This window comes from Trachymyrmex septentrionalis, unplaced genomic scaffold, assembly GCF_001594115.1.
Source record: "Trachymyrmex septentrionalis isolate Tsep2-gDNA-1 unplaced genomic scaffold, Tsep1.0 scaffold7, whole genome shotgun sequence".
NCBI classification, from domain to species: domain Eukaryota; kingdom Metazoa; phylum Arthropoda; class Insecta; order Hymenoptera; family Formicidae; genus Trachymyrmex; species Trachymyrmex septentrionalis.
Genome location: NW_017305884.1, coordinates 2,778,611 through 2,804,383, shown reverse-complemented (window position 1 = coordinate 2,804,383; position 25,773 = coordinate 2,778,611). Strand labels below are relative to the sequence as shown.

Sequence of the window (25,773 nt, the reverse complement as noted above, 5' to 3'; positions counted from 1 at the left end):
ATTTCTACTTAGACAGTGAGTGTAGTCCTTACTTAATAAAGTCCAACAGATTTTTTTTGTTTACATGTCTTTGTTATCGTATATTGTTAACGTTTTTAAAAAATAAACGAATAGGGATGGTAGACTAACCATAGCATGGAACTGTATGACTCATTTAGTGACGACTCTTATAGTACTTACTCAAAATTTTATCAAAGAGATTTTTCTTAGTGATAAATGTTATAAGTTTAGTTCTCTCATGTCCAATCTCGAAAACTAGGTTCATTCGACGTGTTTTTGCACGAAACGAATGTTTGTGTGTAAAATGCATTTTTATAAAAGTTTTACTAATATGTAACCAAAGATGTAGCTTAAAATACATTAATCTTTATTTTAATAATCTTAGTCGAATTACCCCGGTCCCGGGGCTAGTTGAATCAGATGAAACGCATTAGATAAATGTTTTTTTTTTTTCATATTAGTTATCAGTTTCCCCTTATTATTAAAATATTATTAGACAGACAAATGTATGTAGTGACTGGTGTAGAATTCATTTTTTCGATAAGTCTCTTAATTTCGTCTGTAAAAATTCGAAATTGAAAAATGAAGCTGTCAGCCCCTAATGCACGTTCTACGTATTAAAGTCATTTATAAATATATGAAATATAAAGATAAAATTGATGTTATTTTATAACAATTATTATAACCTACTGTATATTTTGCAACAATTATAATTGTAACATTATGTTATTATACATTATTGTGTTATTATATTGGACACAATTTTAATCGCATTGCTATGAATTACAGTTCTAGATTGACGCGGCCCTGAGGGAGAATGCAACGAGAGCGTGCACATTCTGTCCTCTCCTTGCTCTTTCATTGGAAACGATTGCAGTCGCGAAATCTTTGTTCGACGTCTCCCGTCATTTCTCTCCTCCCTACCCGCGTGAGATCCAGTTCTCTTTATCATTCCTATCTGAAGAACGCGATTGAATCTTTTGACGTAACGAAGCTTATGTATATTCGTAGAAAATCAGGTCAATTACATGCGTGTTAACACGCACACGTATATACAAATTAAGTTTTTCTCTCACGCTCGAAGTATTTATCTGTCGCTCCTGAGCGTCTCTCGCGATATGTTTTTTTCTTTTTTCTCGAGAAATACTGATGATTATGATAATTTAAAACTAAACGAAGGATCTCATTAGGTCTATTGTTTCTCGTAGGTGTCGTGGACACACAGAACCGTGTGAAATCCACTTAAAGAACAGACGATTGTTCGCGGAGTACCAGTGGTCAGCCTTGAAGACGAAGGCTAAATCCTTTCGCGTTTCATCATCTTGCGTATGACACCACCTCAGACTTCGAATCATCAAGTATCCAATTGGATCAGGTATGCGCGGGTAGAGACATCGGATAAAGTGCGATCGGTACGTTACGTTATGTAGCACGTTTCGTTACGCATACATCTCTCACTGATTCTATCCATATTTTTATTCCGCAAATCTGCATTCTATTCCGAATCTTATACGCGACAATTCAATTGATGATGTGCCAGTTATCTTGAATCACTTATGAGTGAAATATTTTTATGTTAATATCAATTAGTTGAAGGAAAGGACGGTTTTACTGAAATGTCTCAAAAATTTTAGCTACAAATCTGAAAACAACTTTGCTGGACCAACAAAATGATATGCAAAACGCTCAAACTGATTGCTAAAACTGCCAAACTTTTTGCAGCATCGCTCATCACATTTAGATTTCTAGGTAACTATTTCAAAATAGTCCAACAAAATTATTTTCGGATGTGTATTTAGTTAATTTTTAGATACTTTGGCAAAAAAATCGCTCTTTCAGAATATATTTCAAATTTGAGACTAGAATTAGCTTATTTGGAGGACAAGAAATACTGAGACAAAGAACGTAGTTAACGTTTGTTTAATTAAGCTAATTATACGTCAACGTGCGAGCAATGTGCAATTTTTAAGCTTATCTCAGGTAACTCCAGAAATACGATACTTATGCCCGTGGAAATATTTGAATATCTTTTTGCACGCAATTTGACTGTGTAATGTCACGGTGTGTAGGCGTGATGTTCGCGCGAGATTAAATTATCTACATACACCTTCCTCGAATAAAAGAGGAATGCAGCCTCCCGAGAATCCATCCGGAATTCCGATACCACCTACAGCATTCGAACGTGAAGGCAGCCTGGGAATAGAATTTTGTTCATTCGCGTGAAGAGATGAGAACGTCTGACGTTCGCAGTTAATTCGGCAATGAACGCAATTACAAGTGAGCGGCCGAGACTGGAATCTTTCCGCTCGATACGCGCGAGCGAGAAAGTCCAAGAGCTCGCCGAGACGTTCCTCGGATATGTTTGTTAAGCTGGCGTAGCCACTAACACGAACGAGAGAAGAATTTAGGTATTTGTTACTGTCAGTTTCTTACTTGATGTCCACTTTCGTTGCTGCTGGCCTGCATTTAAAGACGACGGCTCTGTGCTAGATTAAATTTAACGGAATCATATAAAGAAGACGAATTGTAAGAAACAAAAAGGGGAAAAAATACTCAAAGTAATAAAATCATTAAACTTCTTATATCGTCGATTAATTTTAATTTTCTAATATCGTTCGATTAATTTTGCGTTGTATAAATTCGAATAATTATAAATGTAATTATAATTATGAAATTATCAGATCAATGTACGTTTTCAATAAAAAAATTCTGAATAATAAGAAAGAAAATTTAAAAAAAAACGTAAGATAAAAATGCATAATGAGTTAATAGCATAAAGATCACAAGAATTCTTTTACCAGCGTTAATGTCTATTACTACGAGTACGCAGGAATATCGCAATGATTAATTAGCCAGTATTTTATCAAGTTAGTTTGATCGAGTCTCGAGCCCTCTCCGACACCTGATGGCGAGTATGCATCAACCGTCGGCCATACGATATTTAACGTCACATCAACAACACGCATTCAAGGATAATCACATTTTTTTTTTAATCGAGCGAGTATCTCGGGAGGAACGAGAACGTCTTCGAAGAGATCGACGCCGCGGTCCACTCGCGGAAATGGGCGCAATCGCTTTTGTACGCTCGAAGTGAACGACGGCCGGTGTCCAGCGGCCGTGCCTGGTGCCATTTGAGAGGCGTTTAAGCGCTGAAAGGTGGAGGTTCGGATTTAATGCACGACTTCCTATTCCTCCCACGTAGGCGCAAAGAGGTCGAGCGCCAAAGCCGAAGCGCGTTGTGCCGGCTGTTGCCGCGCCGCCCGGCGCTCGTGCGAACGGATCGTGGCGCGGCCATGGATCTGTGCCGGCTCTCTTTCTCCGGCGTGCGATACATCAAACTGCCGTCAAACGCCCCCCGTTCCTCCTCTCCTCGCGTGTTTTTTTCGCAGTCGCCGGGTGCGTCGCGATTACGATTCGCGACGGACAATAGTAGTTATGAAACAATTAAACCGGCATTTTTCCGTAGATTGTAATCAACAAGTAAAAGTAGTAATCACGAGTCCTTGATGATTAAACATACATTCATGATAATAACTATGTGTATTCAATTATATAAGATTATATTGTATAAGTATTATATTATGTATGGCGGAAAAGGAAAATATAAGATACAAGCGGGTGTGTGTTATTAAATTAACTAATGTAATGCAATTTAAGTCAAGTGTTTCTGCATAAAGTGCTCGAGAAAAGGATTGAGAAAATAAAAAAGTGGATAATTAATTAGTCGAGTGATAACTGCTAAAAATATTAAGTAGTAAGACAGTATTGATATTAAAATATTACTAAGAGAATATATTAAATTTTAATAGATCTGTTAATATTATATAAAAAAAAATACTAAGTTTTAATAAATATTTATTTGAACAGTGCCAACAAAGTTTTACTTATAATAAATAAATATTTACTCAATAAAAAGAAATATATATTTAACATATATAAATAAATATTTATATTCAAACAAATTTATTGAATACAAGAACCATTAATTTGAATTCAATTCAGTTCTTTTTATTGAGTAAATATTTATTTATTATAAGTAAAATTTGTTGGCACTGTTCAAATAAATATTTATTAAAATTTAGTATTTTTTTCCTCAGTGAAACAACGAATAGCAGTGTGCCACGGTACACATAACAGTATTTCACATTGCGCGTGTAACAAATGAACTTTCATGCACTCTGTACTTACGACAGGATCGAAAGCAAAATCTATGTTTAATGCTTATACAAACGTCAGCCAACGTACATGTATTCGTTACGTTAATAATAAGATAGAAAATTGCACGTGTGCATGTGTCGACCCTTCCCTAATAAATACTTCCGATACGTATAATAATACTTACATAATAAGCAATTATTTCCTCTGGATCCCCCGCATCGCTGTTTCCCTATACACATTTTTTCCATCAACGCTACATATCGAGAATACTATCCCTCTAATTGACACGATCCACCAAGTTCCTCGCAAGCGCTTCAAGTTCCCCTGTGGGAACCGTGAAAGTTGCTCGGGTTGTTATTCGCGAAGCTTTCGTGTGCAACGCAAAGATGATACCGTTATAAGATTTAGCTCCGCGGCAGGAAAAGTTGCTTCACAATTTACTACGCGAAAGCGAACTCGGCTGCGTTTATTAAACGCATAAGCGCCCCGGCGCCGTTGTGTGACGCGCGTGAATTGCGTACGCTGTGCGTGCGATGGGGGGCCCCGATTCTGGACAAGCCATCGAAGAAAGTACACAACCCTCACGCCGTCGTCATGCACGGCCGCGCATAGGCGCGATAGCAACTTCGCGAAGCCAAGATCGCACACGAGAGGCATGTCTCGCGGGCGCCTACATCCGCCGCGAGTAGATAATCCGTGACGTTTCGCGATAAGAAGGATAGAAAGTATCGGTTTCTGCGCCAAGCCAAGGTATCGGCGTGCCGACAATTAGGCAATAATCGAGAACGGCGATTAATCGCGTTTCCTCGACACGTAATTATCTATTAATAGCGACGAGCGCGCTACAGACTTCGTACACACAGATGAATGTTTCTTTTTTTTTTTTTTTTCCTCCGAGATCTCGATCAAATCTATGAATAAATCTATTCATAGGTTTAAAAAGAAATGCAAATTATTTCCACAGTCAACGCTCGTTTTATTTAGAGAGACAGACAGAGAGAGAGAGAGAGAGAGACCCTCAATAAAAGAGCAAATCGCAGTTTTGCATGCAGGATAGTAGTACATTAACAAAAAAGTCTTTGGAGAGAGAAGGACGTACATTTACTATTTCTTTTTCTTTCTCTTTTTCTTATCTATTTTTCTCTCTTTCTTTGCTAGGAATTGTTAAATGGCAAATGAAAAGTGGCTTTCTCACATTCATACTCTTATCAGAGGGTCTCTAGTCTCTAGTTTTTTTTACCCGGAAGCGTTCAATTATTCGTCGCGGGGACCAACAAAAGATATTACGGCTACCACGTGTCACGCGCGTTACTACATTTGACATGCACAACACGTACAACGAGGCAAATAGGTCCTTTCACGAACGTAGGGAGCAACGTTCGTACGGACTCATCGAGAGCACATCGAAATTCCTCGTGTCAGGGAACGCGAGGCGATCGTGTCTTGACGGACGAATGAAAGGATCCTCTATTCGACGCCACTCGCCGGAAACACAAAGAAAAATCGTGGCCACACAAAAGGCCCTGCACTCGAGGGAAACGTTTTCACACGAACGCCACTCTTGGGCAATCGGCATTACGACAGCGTGATCAATTGATTCAAATGTACATCGAGATTATTTGTTTCAATGTTCAAGAATAGGAAAGGCGAGAGAAGATAATCTAATTAATATATATATACATATATATATATATATAATATTGTAATGGAAAAGCGGATAGTGTTATTAAACGCTATATACACTCCAAAAGTTTGGAAGAAAAATTGACGTTTTGGGATTACTTACTAAATAGTTATAACAATGTGTTTTTTTATCAATAATTCTTTAGATCTAATAATTTTATTATTGAATCTAAATTATAAAAAAAATTCCATTGTTACATATATTTAAGTAAGTAATTTCAAAAATGTTTAATAATAACTCGAAACTTTTGGCACGGTGTGTAAGCCACGTGCGGTTTACGGATCGGGTATTATTCGTTTAAATGCGTCGTCAAGGCTAATTAGTCATCGTAGCTGTTGAATTGACAGTGACCTGTGCACGTTCATTTTACTGTTCTCAATGCCTTTGAAATTTATACAAATCTCAGAGCGGAATAATAATTTATTATGGTAATGTGTTTATGAAATTTAATAAATACGCACGATTAAAACAGAATCGTGTATGTTCCGATAAATGCTATTCATCACAATATTAATAATAATCTCAAAACAATCTAATCAGGCATTCCATCAGAAAGATGCGCCATAAAAAAACGTATGCTAATGAACATCGTGTGCGTTGTTGATACCGCTGAAGCCGCACGTGGGTATTATAAGAATAAGACGAGACTCACTGGATTCAAGGATAGCGATATCTACATTAATGACGCTATATTACTTGAAGCATGAAAAACAGCCGAGTGATAAACGATGCGAAAATTAAATGCTGCATAATTAAATCATAGGAATATATAAACAAATCTCACAAAAGTTTTAATTTATGACCATAGGACTTTGCTCTTACAGTGAGTAGCTAAACAAAGGATTACAACTCTGGCAAATAGCCGAGAACGAAACGCGTGTGCCAAAGAAGGAAGCGTCATTTCTCAAGGTATAATATCAGAAAGAGAGAAAGAGAACGAAGAAAGGAGAAGTTGAGAACCTTCAGTTATGATTCAAACGTTCAAGCTGTTATTATGTCTCATTTTCTTAATCGGGCTGTTATCCTCGATTCCTCAGACAAACGTAAGGTTAGAAGTGCTTCCGGGAATGTTGCAACAATATTAAATTACCAATTGCAATTTCAGTTTATTGGTATTCAATAGAGATAATTAATATCCGAATCCCGTTGTGAATGTTAATTTGGGCAATTCCAAAGATAATGAATTTTACATCTAAATAACTCATAATAGTCATAATTAAGAATCAACGAAGAGAGAATAAGTATGCCTATTTGTTGCGGCTATAATGCGTTCCATCATCAATACGCTCTTTTGATATCATTCAAATCGACCCATTTGCAAATCATTTAAATGTATAGTTACCACGTACAGTTCACGTCATGAATAATGAATAATCATGTGCGTTTCCTCCGAGTTAGATATCAACAACTTTCACTGCCAATTTCGACCATCAACCGAACCTTTCGTCGACTTGTCTCGTACGAAGCTTTTACATTCTCTTAATTAACACAATTTTATAATAGAATTCATATCATCACAATGTTACTCTCTAAAAACTTTTAGAGTGAATCACACTCTGAAGAGTGAAACTTCCTATAAACTGAAAACTTAAGCCACACTTTATCAAGACTGATTCGATTTTCACTCTTTGGAGTGAGATTCCATCCCGAAGAATTTATAGAGAGTACATTTTTACATCACAATGCAAATCTTCGAAATCCCACCTACAAAACAAATGATAGCGAAGATATCCCAGCTTATTGAGCGAGCACATGTTCGTGATTTGTCCATCGTCGACTGGACCGAGTCCAGTCTCCTTCCTTCGCAAAAACTTAACTTGACAAACGCAAGTATCGCTCATCTAATTGCTCCATTGTGCGATCGTTGCGTCGAGTATCATCGCGTCGCGAGTTCCGCGCGCGGAAAAGCGCGACGTGCCGACGCGAGAGAAACGCTTTCGCGGAATTTGTAATTATCCGACGACACTGGGCACCATTGGACGGCCGTTAAACACACACAGGACATAATAGGCGTGAAATCGCTCAGCGTGCGTCTAACCCCGGTGTATACGCGCGGCTCATGCATACGTTGAGACGGTGAGTTTGCGTAACGTTCAAGGTGAAACTCCCCCACCGTCAACGAGACAATCGCGTCTCTCTGCTGCTGCAGCTACAGCTGCTGGCCACCCATCGGCGGTGCCGGTAGTCAATTAGTATCGCTGTTAATTCAATCTCTGCCTCGCCTATGGTAGATCCGGTCGACCGACGGATTGATGATGAAGTGCCCCATCCGAAGCGCTGTACCGAGCGCATTAAAAGCTACATCGTCTATGGCGAAACAGGAATTGATTTTGCTTTAGAGAAAATGTTCCCGCTACTTGGAAGTCCATTAAGAGAAGAATTTAATTAAAATTTATATTACATTAACCATCCGATTGCAGTTACGTTTGTACTCCCGTCTGTAATCTGGATCTTTTTTTTTTTTTTTTTTTAGTTCAAATTCTTCACAACTTTAGACTTTCAGAACAATTCAATTCTTCTTAACTGCGAACTTTTATTTAAGAAAAATTAAAATTTGAGTAAAAATAAAGGGTGAAATTTTCGCTCGTGCAAAAAAATGTAGGTTGCGATCGAAGGGTTAATAAAAATAAATTTTTATTGAATTTGTACTTTAATGAAGTTTTAATACAGAACAGAAGGGTTATAAATATATGAAGGTAACATTCGAACCTCTCTAATAGATAATGTAAAACAATAGCTGTACCTCCATGTGACGCGTAAGAAACGAATCATTGCAATATAACAGTTCAATTTCTTACGTATGCGCGTATCGAGAGAGAGAGTCGTGCGGGAGATTATTATTGGAAACGTTCTCTCTTGGAGGACTTTCATTCGAAAAATAAAAGCAAAGCAGCTCCTCCGAGCGTGATCTGCGGCGAGCGGAACGTAAAAAGATCCGCAAAAAAGATATCGCAGGCTCGTGCCCGTGAGTGAAAATTCGATTTGCATAGAAAGGATGACGTGGAAATGCGCATTAAATGCGCGCGGATTTCTTTGCGAGTCATTAGCCGGGAATCCATGGGCCGTACTAATCGCCACAGAATAATAACTGTGACGCTCACGTCAACGAGATAAACTCTATTTTTCCGGCGGATGCAGTCAATTAGAAAATGGCCGATCGCACTTTCTCCCAGGTTCCTGTGACGCCTTCGGAGTTGTGGTGTTTACAGAAAAAAAAACAATCTTGTGGGTCGTGACCCACATGGCTAACCGTGGCGACTAGCCTTTAACCTTTCTTTCGTCGTAAGAAATTTTCCCTTAAGGTAGAATGCAAATTTTATCTAATTCATACTACCTTCGCGAGCGTTGCGGCTGTTGCGGGTTTAACTTGCTGGAAGAAGATTAAGAAATGTTGCCACTTTCGCAAACAATTTCATATCTCCTTACCTAACGCTTACATGGCTTGCATCTTTATGTACGACCTATTTTCATTCGGCTCATTAATGTTATTCGATACCAGCTGTTCATTAAGTTTCTCAGCATTTCGACGCGCAACAATGTGTTCTCTCGTTCTTTTCGCTCTACATCTGCCTCTAAACATAATGCGCGCGTTATCCCACAGCGCTTACGCCAGTAATATATTGTGGGTACAATGCCCAGGTAACAAGCGAAAAGAAGCGTCTACTAATATTCCCATACCAAACGTCAAATGTTCTATTGTATACATTACGTGCGCAGGATGCACCGACGGAAAAAATTTTCCGCTTCCGCACAATGATGAATCGTGTCTCTGAGAGAAGATCGTACGTACGAGTATATAGATCAATCGTAGCGCCGTTGATAACAAAAACGAGATTCGTGTGAACGTTATTTAAAAGAAACGTCGGTATGCATTACTTTTTTCGCGTGTGTATCAAGATTCCGCGTGACGTTTTTAATATAAATTAGTTCTCATGACAACGACAATGAAGCTGCATACGTATGTGTTAATTGATAGATATGATTTGAAATTTCCACACGTAGGTGGAAATTCGCACTTTAAGTTAAACACGGAAAAAACAATTTTGCTGGAAGTGTAAATAGATTTTGCTAAAAATGTAAATAGATAGAGATTTGAAAAAAGTAATTTTGTCGAATTACACTGACGCACAGAAATGTTTTCCAAAAAATTTCGAGTAACCAAATGTTGAATAACAAAGCCTTTTAAATTGAAAAGTCAGAAAGTCACATTTCGTACGAAACATTTTTCTTGATGTATCAAAATAATTATGTAGGGCGTTCAGATATAATGAGCAATGCTACAAAAATTTTCACATTCTATATAATTATTTCAATAGTCGAACGAAATTATTCTCAAATCTGTACCTCGTGAAATATTTAAATACTTCAGCAAAATCGTTCTTTTCCATGAATGGAGATTCAACCCTGGGTTTTATAATTGCATTTAAAAATAAAAGAATATGCAAGATATGACATACATTGGATAAAAATTATCTAGCATATATTTTTCTAACTAAATGCTTAAAGTGACTGTGTGTAAAAAATTATCTCCCATAATATTGCCTTATATCAGAAAAGACAACCACGTTTCTCAGAGATAGGACACGAAACACTGTGCCCTATCTTTCGATAACGCACGTATTTTTAAGATAAAATAGTGGAAAAACTTTTACGTAGGTTCCTCACAGAATTTTCTCTAGAATTCGATTCCGTGTCTTGCATCACGAGTATGTCGTTATTTAAACGTGTGCAAATAGAACTAGAGATTGTTTCGACTTTGACGAAAGCACGATCGGACAAGTCGTAAAGTTTCAGAATTTTCGTATATCCTGAGTGTATTTTAAATTTCGCTCATTTGACACGCGTTTTGATATTGTCGTCTTCTGTTTTCCTAGATCATCTCAGGGAGATAAGACACGATTGAATTGTCAAATAAAAGTCACGTATCAATCTCTATCGGCTTCGACGTGATTGAGCACTTCACGTCTATATTGATTACCGTTGACTTTTGACACGAGTCAGGAGTTTTTCAGTATACAAAAACTCTCGGGTTGTGCCGATAACCCGCGAATCTCTTAAGAAATTAACGTTGTCTGGCGCTTAATATTTTTCGAGTCTACGCGTCACAAAAATAGCGGCAAATCGATAGCCTTTGCTCGAGATCTTTGTTGCATCGTTGCCTCACAGACGATACTCGCCGCTGTTACGAAAAGTCAAAATAACGTACGATGAAATCGTCCAAATCGTCTCGATTCAGCTGCACGAATCGCAGCATTCTTTAGCAATCTTGTGTGTGAACAACGAAAAAAGAAAGGATTCGCTTGCATCTTGTATCGTTATTTTCTTGCAAACGTGTGCCAAATTATGCGTAACAATTTACGTTACGATATATGTTCCTAAAACGCAACGCAGAAGTGCAAAACGGTAAGATAAAAATTCGTTTAAAAACGAGAGAATTCTAAAAGCCCGAGTTCAGGCATTATTATCGTCTCGAAAATAAGATATATTACTCCGATGTATTACCTGCCTTTTATTTTTAATAATTCCCCTAATGGGAATGCACTTCGACTAAGAATTAAGAAATTTTGAAACCGATCGCGCTTGCAACTTTGAGACACGCTGTAGCGAGCAGTACGGCCTTTGGTGCCCCCAGAGGGCAACCGGCAAACGAGACGGCCTTGTAAAAACTGATACTGTTACTTCCGAGATCTTGAGAGACTTTCCCAGTAGCTACATCTAATTGCACTCGCGAAGAAACGGGGTGAGAAACGAGTCATTATCTACTGAAGAAGCGCGCTGTTTAATGTTACGGACGGCTAATTGTCGCTGAATTTATTGTCGACACAGCGTGCCGTTATCACCGTGTTGGGCGGCTAAGTGCACGTAATTATGATAAATATATAGCTGCTTAAATCGGTCCACTTAGAGTGAATGAAATTAATAGCGTGAATAGCGCGCGGGTGGATATAACGTGTTAAGGTCGATCTATATTAATCTAACGTCATAATAAAATTAATATAAATACATTTCGGAGTAAATATTAATAGACTAATAGAAAAAAAAAAAATTAATCCGTACGTATGAATTAGAAGAAAAATGAACGTGACACGAAATTTGATAGAGTCAATACATTTTGAATTATTATTATGATTTACGTACGTTAATAATATGAACTAAAATAAGATAGTTTACGCCTGTAAATTATCTTATTTTTAATTGAAATTTCGTAATACATATTGCTCTAAATGTGCCTCAAATTACACGATACTTAAATACTCTCAAAATTCTTTGGAACGGAATTTCACTCTAAAGAATGCAAATTGAATCGGTGTTGGAAAAAAAAAAAGAGCGGCTCCATTTTCAATCAAAGTGAGATTTCACTCTTCAGAGTGAGATTCTTCACTCCAGAGGTTTTGAAGTTTTAGAGATTAACCTTAAAAGTACCTCGATATAGAGAAATAAGATAAATTTTTCTCACAGCTCCATTGTCTCAGAAATACAACCACCTGTTGGCCAGATGTTTCAATACGTCCAACTCAGACTGTCTCTCTAACTACAGTTTATCGATAACGTAAATAGATGGTCAATGAAAATGATCACGGACATAAATACTTCGTGCCGCTGCGTGATTTACCGTCACGATTGCAGAGAGAGAGAGAGAGAGAGACGAGTCTCCTGATTTCTCCGATTGTGTAGACCTGGCATTGTTCGGCATTTGCCGCTGATAGAGACCCCTGGCTTCTATATAAAGAAGTAAAGATAATTTCTACACGGGGAATTTCTACTCGCTTTTTTGAGGCCCATCACGGAGAGGAACTTCGAGAGCGAGCGAAGGGGGATCGAGACCTTTAATGGCGCGGCGAAGAAACGCTGTGTCGAAGATCGATTTCGATTCCGAGGCGGAGGCGGAGGCCCTCGACCGTGTTACTCGACGTAAGAAAGTAAATCGACGAAACGGCAAGGCGCCTAAGGAAAAGTGGAGCGCCCGCTCGTAATTTGCGGATTTCACTGAAAAGCCATGCCGCACGAGCGAAGTACGAAGTCTCGTTACGATTTCATTCCCCGACGAATTCCGCGCTCGCGCACGGTTGATCGTTCGTACTTATGCACGATCAAGCTCGCGAACGTAAGAAAGTGATTCTATTCGCGTAGAAGTATTCCGAGAGGCCTGATCGCGGCCGCGCGCGCGTTTTCACTTCGCGCGGAGAACGGAGTAACCCATTTTATCTCTATACGTTCTCGAAAGGTTCTCCGAGGTTTTCCGAGCGATTTCGCGAGAACGAAAACAGATGATTGGCCATTAATTGTAAATATCTCTCGCGTCGTGAAATTAGCTCGCCATTAGTTCGGCGTTACGAACGAACGAAGGAAGGGACCACCTCGCGCGTTCGCTCGCTCGATCTCGTGTCGATGACTTTCGAATCAGGCGCACGGCGTGAATTACGCCTCCGTAATTAAATCTAATCAAGGAGATTTCGCACGTGCGAATGACGTGCGTCCGACTATCTCGAGTTATAACGCGAACGACGCCGGATGTCGATAACGCTGCAGCCAGCGTAACCACGGCGTTTGATTGTTGAAACAATAATCTTTTAACATCATCGTCCCGCGGCTCCGCATACAATGGTAAATTGCACGCTGACGATCGTATTACATAAAATATACATATAATAATCTTGTGCAGAAAAAAAATTGCGCTCGCGAATTTCGCGATTGATCTCCGTGTCCATACCGAGAGAAATGTGTTTTGTGTGAGACATGTGATGTCTCTCTAACCGAAATCTGATTAGACCAACAAAAAACTTTTAAATTAAAAAGGAAGAAAGTGTTTTGTAAAGTCACATGTATACGAAAACATTTCTCTCAGTTCTGCAGATGCATTATTAGATTGCCGACGTTACGTGAACATTAGCAGTTCACTTTATTTTATCGGAGCAACCCGATACTCTTCGCCCTGGGGTTCCAAAACTTGACTCTGTCAACTCCGGAGTATCTTTTATCTTTATACAACATTCGGTGGCCAAACAAGGATAAGAAAAGATACTCGAGCTGGCAGAGTTGAATTTTGGAACGCAACCCCGACGATTAATGGTTGTAAAACTTCCACGGATACTTTCTAGATAGAATCTACGCATTTTGTGAGTTGTCTCCGTGTCCAGATCCATTATTATTAGAAACCAACGTTTTGTGAACAATGCGGTTTACTTCACTTTGGAGCAACCCGCAAAAAAGATATTTTCCCCCCGATGAAGTGAACTGCAATGTTCACGAAACGTTGGCATTCCAATAATGGATCTGGATACGGAAACAATTCGCACAAAATGCACAGACTCTGTCTAGAAAGTACTCGAAAGCATTAATAATCTTGTGTGTACACATAAAGGATAAATAATGTAAATATTATCATCCATGTCACGAATAATTGGTTCTTCTAGATAAAAACGGTACAAAGATCGGAAACAAATTCCATCATTTTCGTCGTTTGACGAAAGACACTGGTTGATATTCAATCGCGCTGTTACAAATAAGTTATTATTCGATCGAGTGGAAAAGTCGCTCACCTGTTGTTCTTGCTCGTGCGAACGACTCACTGACATTCAACGAGGTCGCGCGGGATACATTCCCAAACTTCGCGCAGGAAATCAAGCTGAGGGGTAACAACTCGGAGAGAGCCGACTCGGAGAAGCTTCCGGAATAATTAGAACCCGACCAACGACGGCTCGCGGCGGACTGAAGCGAGTGCACGTCGCCGAGCGAACGTAGTGCAGCGGCAGCTAGGCGAAGAGGAGAGGAGAGGAGAGGAGAGGAGAGGAGAGCCGAGCGCGCACGAGCGCGAACGAACGCAGCCGATGTTCGAGCAGCTGGTCGTGGGAGTCGAATCACCCGCCGCTAGGTTATTCGGTGAAACGGAGGCTGATATTGGGTGGTGGTACCAGCCACGGTCGGGCCACGGCCTGTCCTCATCATCCACCTATTCCCCGCGACCCGTTCCTTATCTACTCTCTGCATTGCAAGGAAGAAAAATGTTAAACAAGCAGCAGATTGAGCGAGATTATTTGCGGGGAATGCTCCCTCCACGCCGGTATAATGAAATTTCCATCTCCGATGAGAGAGGAAAAGCGTATATATCATTGTGAGATAGGAGGAGAAAGAGCGGATAGACTATAGACAATTCATATCTTCGAGATAGGTACTCGTATAAGAGAACGAGAGAGAGAGAGAGAGAGAGAGCTGTCTCGCCGGGTCTCTTCGTAGAATGGAGTAGCGAGCGCGATCGTTGATGGTAGATGATCCGATAGAATGAGAAGGGATAGGAGAGGATGGCGGTACCAGCCACGGCTGCCGAGAGCTTGTCCGTCCTCCATCCTCGCGAGTTGCAGCAGGTTGTTATAGGGAGAAGGAAGAGGAGGAGACGAAAGAGAGAGAGAGAGAGAGAGAGAGAGAGAGAGAGAGGGAGACTAATGTTCATTTCTACCAATGTAGAACTTTGATCTCGGTTCAATTTACATTTAACCCTTTTTTCAATTCTTATATTGAAAAAGAACAAATTGCTCAATTTTGATAAATATTTGTTCGAATAGTACCTAAATATTTAAACATAGAGGGGAGACCGGGACTAATAGATTCATCTTTCGAATTTTACAGATGAAATTAAGAGACTTATCGAAAAAATTCTACATCAGTTACTACGTACATTTGACTATCTAATAATATTTTAATAATAAAGGGAAACTAATAACTAATATGAAAAAAAATGCATTTTTCTAATGCGTTCCATCTGATTCAACTAGCCCCGAGACCGCGGTAATTCGACTAAGATTATTAAAATAAAGATTAATGTATTTTAAGCTACATCTTTGACTACATATTAGAAAAACTTTTATAAAAATGCATTTTACACACAAACATTCGTTTCGTGCAAAAACACGTCGAATGAACCTAGTTTTCGAGATTGGACATGAGAGAACTAAACTTATAACATTTATCACTAAGAAAAATCTCTTTGATAAAATTTTGAGTAAGTACTATAAGAGTCGTCACTAAATGAGTCATACAGTTCCATGCTGTGGTTAGTCTACCATCCCCATTCGTTTATTTTTTAAAAACGTTAACAATATACGATAACAAAGACACGTAAACAAAAAAAAATCTGTTGGACTTTATTAAGTAAGGACTACACTCACTGTCTAAGTAGAAATCAAATATCTCAGACAATCATACGATTGTAAAACAAAAATTTTAAGAATACAAATATTTTTTACTTAGGTGTATGATTTTTTAAAATTGTGGCATAACTTCTATCATAGATGTGTGTCAACAAGATGTTACAGCAAACTTAGCGACAGTCGTTGCTGCGTATTTTGTTTTTAATATAGTCTCGATTATTCTACTTACCCCTATAGTCAACTAACCCCGGTCTCCCCTATTTGTTTGTTAGACAAAAACCATATAAATTTAAGTATTTTTTTTTTGGAGTAAATATTTATTTACTTGAAGCGAATGTTTAGTTAGAACTATTCAAACAATATTTATTGAAACTTGATAATTTTTTTCTCAATGTAGGACTAGGAAAAAAAATGAAGAGTCAGTTGAACCGAGATTAAAGTTAAATTACATTCATAGAAACGGGCATGAGAGGGGTATTCTTACTGGATCAAGATCCATCTCCATCCCTTCGCGCTAAATAGATAAGAGGATAACCGGCGCCGCGCGGCGTGATCGTCTCGCAACAATCGGCCGACGATAGTTACACTCCATTTTCTATTCATAGCCCGTCGGTGCGAATTGTTACGCGAGGCCGAGCACGGACTGAAACCTTTAGCACGTAATCTCGACGAATTCAATTTCCGACCGCGTTATAGATACGGGAGAATGAACCGTGCGCCAATTGCCGCGAATAAACATAGCCGTCACTTTCGCGTCATCGGAGTCTGGGCATTCGCTCAGAATGCAGAACGTCGCTCCCGCTTCCTGCACACGACCACGATTTTGCAGCTGCAGGATTTACGCGAATTAAGCAATTAAGCGCCAAGTTTCCTTATAGCGATTAATAAATGAATTCCAGCAAGCGGCACGACGACCGATCGTAATCACCTTTGTTTAACATTGGCAAACAACAATGGTTCCACTATGTTATATACATACAGTAGTGTCAACTGTGTCTGGTTGTGTGCTGGTTGGGGAGCAAACAAAATTATCTACCCGGCTGAAATTCCGTTCTCTTGATTTCTCTCTCCCAATGATCGAAGCGATGATTGCACAAATGTCTCTCCCAGTGATGAGGATTTTACAGAGGCCTAACAAGTGAAATTCAGGGCGAGGTTTCGCGGCAGGATATGCACGTGCATTTCTACGCCGTACAAACGCGAAACATTCGCAACGAGTGACCCCGCGTATATACATATACATCGGTGTCTCTCTTTTATGAGCGCACGCTCATATCATTATACATATCAGCGCATTCAACTACCGTTTGTGAGAAAATAATGCCGAATTGCGAAATCACCGAGGGCTGCTCCGCGTGTATGACGCAAAAGGTGCGTGACCGCGTAAATGCACGAGATCATAACTCATTCTTTCTCGCCTTCCTTATATTTTTCCTCTTTTGTTTTCCTTTTCGTTTTACGTCGGGAAATCCACAGTTCATTATGATTAACATTAACGAGATTTGCAAAGTGAGCAATAAAACATTTCGCTATAAATATCCGATCATTTTATTAGCTTTATCCGTTACTACTAATCATTAGCATGTACAAACAATCTGTAGATATCTTGGCAATTTCTTGGAATCCTGGAAATTCTTCTTTATTTTTACAATATAATGTTTCGCAAACTCGGGCTGTGTATCGTGAAGAAGTTTCGTGTTTTGATTTTGTAGGATGAAAAAATCGCGAAAATCTCTTCTCGATCGAGGATATTTTCGATGATCGATAAAAAATTCCGCTCGTCAATTTCACCGCTATGAAAATATAAAAAAAAAGTGATTTTATAATCGCGCTCGAAACCGGCTTTGTGAATTTCGCCGAATGTCGCGGAAACATTCGAGATTTTCGCGCGTCATTCGCACAGTGCAAAGAAAAACACGCGATAATTCCAAACAAAACACCGTGTCAAACGCTATGGCATTTTGCACATTCGGACGGGCGTATTAAATGCGGACAGGTTTCAGATGTGATTCAGCATCCAAGCGGAAAACCGGTTTTTTTCTCTCTCTTTTTTTTTTATCTCGCCCCGCCTCATTAATTATACAATCAAACGAAAGATTCGGTTGCACAATTAATGTTTTGGTTTCTCGTTTCCGTTTTAACCGACCTAGGCGTGAGATGACTTTCGTACGCGCTGGAATTTCTCACGATCGTAGATTCGTTTGATTTTCGCGACTCGTCGACCTTTTTGGAACTTTCTCCTGGAAGTTTCGGTTTCACCGGTGATGACGGCAATGGTCACCTCGGACAATGACCAATCGCTACTAAAAGCCGCCTTAAACGGTAGCGCGAAAGTAGGGAAAGTATCTTTCGATTCGCACGTATATATCGCCATTCATATCACCGATGAAAGAAAAAGAACTCGTAGAGCTGTCATTGTGCTGAAAAAAATTTACTAAGTTTCAATCAATATTTGTTTGAATAGTACTAGCTAAACATGTACTTACAGCAAATAAATATTTTATTATTCAATAAAAAATAATATTTAAATTAATTGTTCTTGTACCACAAATAAGTATATATTTACATTTGTATCTCTGACTGTCGACGCCACAAGTTCTTTACGTGAAGCCGCGAGAAAACGCTTAACATCAAATCTGACAATCTGATGAGCGATGTGATTCTACGTAGTGACGCAACGATGAATATGACTTCGGTTTTACTTTATCTAATTTGGCATTTGGATAAAGAAGAACGAACTAACTTGTCGGGAATCGTCAACTTGGTATTTGCGTTAATTATGTAATTTCGATTTTTATTTTATTTATATGCACAAAAGAATTTTTGTGCATCCGAATAGATAGAATCTGATGAGATAGGCTCTGATAGGCTTTTTCACTAAGATAGATTCTTTCGAGCCTCATTATATATATTTGTTTATATATTTACATTTAATAAATATTTAGTCAATAATTATCATTCACACTTAAATATCTATTAAAATTTAGTAAATTTTTGCGATACGCTCGAAATAAAATTCTTCCGTCCGTTTGATCGATCGAATAGTTGAGAGCATTTATATTTTGACCTTCACCGAAAAATAATATTTCAAAATACCATTCAAAGAAATATATTCCGTAAAATTGAGCAAATTTTATTTTCAGGGTACCATGCAGTAAATTGATCTACGCGCGATCTGACGAGGGTCCCCGCAAGTTTCCGCGAAATCAACATTTTTCACTCGTAGATCTCGATCGCATTGTGCAGAGTGCATCTCACGATAACGGGATAACGATTACATATATGCGTACACGTGTGCACATTCACTTTACATAATAACGGCCGACCGGGTGCTTATCGCAAAAATAAATATGCGCGTCGGTGACTCGACGTCGTGTTCTCTATTACGTGAGAAATAATTACGATGCGTAATTCGACTGGAATTTGCACGATTGATCGAAGCCTGGCGGCCGTGATACGCCCTCGTGAGAGCGGGGCGTAAAAAAAAAAGGTGCATTGGAAAAATGTATTTGTTCGTGCGTATGCACGTATTACGCCCACTTGATAAACGCCAAAGTGAAACTGTATCTCTCGAATTCGTTGTAATAAAAAAAAAAAAAAAAAAAAAAACCACGAGGTGGCTACAGATATGTACGTATACGTGAGAATCGCGCGATATCAGTGCAAACGTGTTACGTTGCGGTCGAGATGAACGCATTTTTCTCTCCGCGACTTCTCTCCTGCGCTTCGATTTACACTTTCATTTTTCGTAATGACGCTCGTGTAAAACGCGCGGATCGCGCGCATGGGCATGAAATCGCGATCCTCAGCCGCGTAATCGCCGCGAGCGCGCCAAAGCGTGGAACGGAACTGTATAAACACTTGGAATAATTGTATCAGTCCGAACTTTCTAGCAAATGTATAACACGCTAAATTGTATAACAAATTTGCGAATAATTATAATTAAGGGATATTTAAAATATCCCGAGCTAATCGGATATTTGAAATATTTCAATACACTTGCAAAGGCTCTTCTTTTTGCTAATTTATAGCAATAAATGACACTGATAACGAATTCGTTTATCAATCTCATTACGCTTGATTTAATTTACTTTGTAGAACTCTTGGAATAAATCTCACTCTGAAAAGTGAAATCTTATTCTTAAAGATTGAAAAGTTCCGATTCCTTTTTCCAAGATTGACTTCATTTTTAATGTTTAGAGTGAAACTTCAAATAATTGATGAGAGAGTATCTTCGTGTATTTTTCACATAACCTCCGAAATTCTCATCAACAGCGGAAAGTCAAAATGTCAAATTATCCGGTATCGTGTTGCTCGAAAGATTGTTTGCAATACAATAATACTACAATAACGTACTGTTGCGATATAAAAGACATATGTGTTATGTAATCTAAAATCGCGGCATATAATAGCACATCACGATCGACGAAGGACAGTAGATAATTTTCCTTTTAAACAAGTGATGTGTCTCGAGCTAGAATAATGATTTTGAAACAAGGGATCTGTTTTTTATTCCTGCACTCTCTGAACCACTCTGAACTGGTACACACAGTGCAATTGGAAGTAAAGAGTGCAGGTTGAAGTAAAATATACGTTTGTTTCATTTCAACCAGAAATAAAAGGCAGCGCTAAGATCTCCGCATGGATTTTTAGAATAGAGGACTTCCATCGTTGGAGCTGATTGATAGATATTTATTGATTTTCTAGTCATTTATAATGATTTAATAACTTAAGATTACGGACGTGACACAAAGCGAAACTTTCGTATCATCAAACGTGACGTAGATGATAATTACGGAAGCAGCAAGAAGTTGATGGAATAGAATTGATGGATTCGAGGTATGTAATTTCCGCGTCGACAATGCGCGAATAAAGATTATCGGGAAAAGACGAGCTCTTCCGTGACGACAGTTTTTCAACTTTAATCGCGTCTTCGTTCATTCGCATACGACCCTGAAAATCCCGCGAATGTAAAAAGAATTTATTCGGAAATAAAACTTGTAAGAATATTGAAAATGTATTAAAAATATAGTTTTGAAAGATTTATGAAAAGATTTTTGGATTTCTTAAAAATCTTTACTAATTATAAAATTAGTTACACAGTTAGAATATTTGTGTCAAATTGAACTTATTTCACTTGTCAAACGGTCCATTCAAATTTTTGTGTTAATTTAAAAAAAAAACACAAATAATAAAAAACACAAAATAAATATGTTAGAAAGTAACACAAATATTATCATAAAAATGCTAATATCATTTGAAAAACAAATTGTACAAACATATTTTTTAGTAAAATTAACATTTTTACGTTAAATTAATCAGTAATTTATTTATCTCGGAATTTATTTCGTTTTAAAATGTATTATTTTTATTTATCCATTTGCTCACAAATTGTATTATTTTAACATTAAGAAATGTTGAATATTAATTTAAAATTTATGTAAAATTTTTACTCGAATATGTCGATTCAAACACAAAAATTCAACGCAAAAAATTTTAACAAGAACTTGAGTGGATCGTTTTTCAACACAAATACCAAATGTTTTTTACTTTATATAAAGTTATAGAAAAGTGAAAGATATAAATATGGAGATGCAGAAGATTAATGCTCCAATCTCTCGCACAAATTAAGAGCTTATTGTTAGTCACGAAACGTCGGAATCGAAGCAAGCACGGCGACAAGATCATATAAAATTATCGTGGAATGCAGTTCACGTGCACTCGAACAAGCCTCGCTAGCGACGCACGCATGTTGCGTACACGCATCACCTACGTGCAGGATGCGTGTAGACACAGATTCTCTCCGTCTTAGGAATATGTGGCTAAAGAAGCGGATAGTCACGCTGTAATTATCGACTTCCTATTCGGCATTCCCCACGTCTCGTTCTTTAATTCCCAGCATCACAATGTAATACGTAAAGCGCGTATGTTACTTATTCTTTCTATCAGCTGTAATTGCATTTAGCAATCAAGCCATTATTAAACTCAATTTGTTATTCTATTAATTGACAGGATTGCATCTTTATGCGCTTTTCTAGCAACTACTTTACTTTTCATTTGTATAAAATATGCACAATAACTGCGGATATATATAGCCTAACATCTTCCATCGTACTGTGTTTTTTTTTTTAAATTTGCGTTATACAAGCGAACGAATCGTGCACGCGAGTTTCGCAGATGACTCAAAGAATACAAATCAAACGTTAATAAGCGGAATAAACACGATTTACGGGCGATTGTCGATCCTGGCATTACGTGACATTTTACGGACATTTTTACGATTACCTGATACAAAAGAGTTTACACCTCGTCACGCGGCACACCCGTGCCGTATTTCCATAGATTCATAATATGAGAAATGGCAGTACCGAACAGTCGCTCGCCAATTCAACTTATAATTCATACACACGACGAGCCAATAATTCATCAATCAATCACAATCCGTTCAATGCCAGATGAGTGTGCAAAAAAATCGTATCTTGCTCCGATCGCAAATTGTCGATTCTGATCAATGACAAATTTAAGTGGCGGCACGAAGTTATAAATTAGCAATTTAAAAATTAAATCGATTAGTTGAAAGAATTAAAAGAAAATAAGTAATAAAGTGATAAAAGAAAAAATAAAAACAATTAATAGAAAATAAATACTATAATATTCTTTAAGAGATAATGCAACGTTTGTTATGAAGCGAAGCCCCAGACTTGTTTGAATTGCCAGTTTGAATGGAAACGACCAGTTCTACTGTTCTTGCTGAATAAGATTTGTAACAGATACGCGTTATGACCCCGTGAAATCTATCTTCAGAATATCCAAGATAAATTCATTCGAAGAAACTTGTCAACGACACTCGAGAAAACCCTTAATGCCCTTGACCACCTGAGGAGGATCTTTCCGCTCGCATTTTCGTATACCGGCATTGTACCGTTTACGCGACAGAAGGTCGACGTTTCTTTCTCTCTCTTTCTCTTTATATACCGGGTGACTTATCGGGGCCGCTTGCACCGTTACGTACGCGCGCACGACGACAACGTTCGAGATAGGATTATCTAAAAGGTTTTGGCTGCGACACCGTTTTGCTACGCTTCACATAGTGCATTATAGAGCGCTACACAGTTTTACACTTCATCAAATACTACAATTACTTCGAACGGTGCGACCGTATATTAACTGATACGATATCGACATCATGCATCCCACCGGAAAAAGACTTCTTTTTTCCTTTTTCCTGGAAGTTTCTTAGAAAGAATGTAGTTATCTCATTGATACTCGAACTACTAAGAATGTAAATATGTCAGTATATATAACAAAAACTTCAGGATTTTAATGATAATAATTAGCCGTACGAATGTGTGAAAACTTCCTTGAATTTATCGCGTTATATAAAAACTGCACGCAAGAATGAATGAAGATACGATTCTGCAAGAATTGTAGACTATTAACGTGGAACTTTCTGACATTAAATCGAAGAAACGAAAGATTGTATCGACACCTGCCTTGCAATATTCTTTATAACTCTAGCAGGTGCGAGTTATTCCTTCAAGAGGGGGAAGCGAATCTTCCGGTTGTAGCTAATCGACGGAAATTTCATGCTCAAAAAATAATATAATTTTTATGAAATCCATTTTACCTGTAAAATATTTATAGAGAAAATTTGCAGGTTAAAATATTTGTATTTAAACAATCATCTGAAACATTCTTTGATAAATTAAGAGGTATAAATGAATTAAATGTCCGCAGCTGCATTTAAAATTAAATTAATATCGCGAGGTCTGTTACGCCCCCTCCGTTCAGGGCTAATGACATTTCACAGTACACAGCTCGCGTATGTAGGCAGCACCGGAATACGAGGACAAAGCGAAACGAAAACAACAGTCGACCGTTCCTTTGCGGTATTACCGCTTTCCTGCTGCTCTCTCGCAGTGTCGTAACTAGGCAAACCTTTCCGCAGCGTCCGGTGCGTGTCGTCGAAGCGCATCCAGACACGTCGCCATCTCCCATAGTTATCGTACGTCACGATAACGCCTAAAATGAAAATTATTTCGCCATCCGCAGAGCAAATTACCTCCGTCTAACAGCCGGCATTTCCGCGGTTCCTTCTCCTTTTTTTGCAATAAATTGCTACCTTCGCCTATACCGGGTGACACAAGTACATACATCACGTATCCGTTGACAAAGAATGCGTATATTCAGAGATCTTTACATAAATTCAACACGCCTTGGGATAGCTTTCAAAGTGGTCGAAGATGCCAAAGGTGCCAAATAATCAAGCTCCAAAAAGAAATCGACGAGTCATTTTTGATCCCAAACTTATAGCACAATAGAAGCACAAAAGAAGCATGAAATTTCCCTTTTGTACTTGTAAAATTATACGAAATAAATAATTTTCTAAGTATCGTTATTACGGTAACTTCTAAATCTTTTATTGTAAAGGACAATCCGTGATTTCACGTAGCTGTCCTTTAGATTTATTTATTTTTTTCAAAACTCAATTTTATCTTTTATTTTAATAATAATCCGAAAAATTCCTTTTTATTTAACATTCTAATATCGCATTAATGAGCGAATGTTTACGAAAACAACCGACAAATTTAGTTTCATGCAAGAGCAATATTAATTCAACAACAAAGTCATAAATAACGTCAAAATGACATCAAAGTGAGTTGTGATTGATTGAAAAGTGACTTTTAATAATCAAATATGCAGCTATTTTGACGTCATTTTAACATTATGATGACTTGTGCTTTATTTGAAAGTTAACTCAGATATACAGCGTAAGAAAAAAATTATCAAAAGTTAATGCGCAAACTTCTGACAGTCACAAAATAGAGTTTCGAAACATTTCGAAATTAAGTTCCAAACTTTTCAGGTTTGTCCTTTATTTTCTCTAAGAAAATATCGTCACCGTAATCATTATAGACATCATTATAGAGTCAAATACACAGTAAATCACGTTAAATAAATTTCAAGTTATTCTGAAAAAATATTTAAATAAATAAGTAAATCTAACTTTTCTACGCTTTCTAGATTCAACATACATACATATATATCATATTCCGGCGCTTCGTTGAAGGAAACTTCGTCTCTCGCTTTTATCCCGTGAACTCGCTCGTTTAACGTCGTCACGTCATAACCGAACTGGTACGCGCGAGCACGTGTTTGACGTTCACGTAAATTTATTTGAGAAAAGTGATAAGGACACGTAACGACGACGGCGAGAGAACGGCGCAGAATGACTCGCGGCGGACATTTGCCGTGACGTGACGCCATCAAGTCCTGTCGGAATGGCAGGTCCGAATACCTTGCCTGACTAGTGCCTACCTACCTGCGAGCAATGCACGCACCGGCTGCTCCTCGCTCGTATCAATGTGTCTTCCGTCGTGCGACGCAGTGTGCAACGGGTGGCTCTTTAAAAGACGATTCGCCTAGCCATTTCGCTTAGCCATTAAACCGGTCGCTTTTGTCAGCCTGCCGGCATATACATACACGCTCGCACACGCACACGCACGCACACGCACGCACGCGAACGAGCGGTCGCCAGGCCATAAGTACGCGGAGCAAACGTCGAGTATTACTCATTTCCACGCAATAGGTGACGGACTAATTCTCATCTAATTGAAAGTGGCGATTAATCAATCGTTTCGGTGGAAGATGGCTCGCGCGACGATCATTAACGTGCGCGAATATCGTATTTCGAGGAATTCCGTTATTGTCGTCTCGATGTTCATTTACGGCGGCTGATTCCTCACTTTTCTCATGGTTCTGAACAAAACTCTATTGTTTTATGAG

General features: G+C 38.4%; 1 protein-coding gene and 1 pseudogene across 2 annotated transcripts in view; both read right to left on the bottom strand.

Moving 5' to 3' along the window:
- LOC108753591 (PTB domain-containing engulfment adapter protein 1-like) overlaps positions 1 to 25,773 on the bottom strand; it is a 35,798-nt gene that overhangs the window by 6,480 nt on the left and 3,545 nt on the right. The window contains exon 1 of one of the 2 annotated variants that reach the window (XM_018495309.1): positions 14,383 to 14,557. The exons of the other annotated variant lie outside the window; for it this stretch is intronic. The gene's annotated coding sequence lies outside the window, so the exon portion shown is untranslated. Of the gene's footprint in view, positions 1 to 14,382; positions 14,558 to 25,773 lie in introns of those variants that run through there. 2 annotated transcript variants of the gene reach the window in all.
- Positions 16,640 to 25,773, bottom strand: part of LOC108753405 — a 13,556-nt pseudogene continuing 4,422 nt past the window's right edge.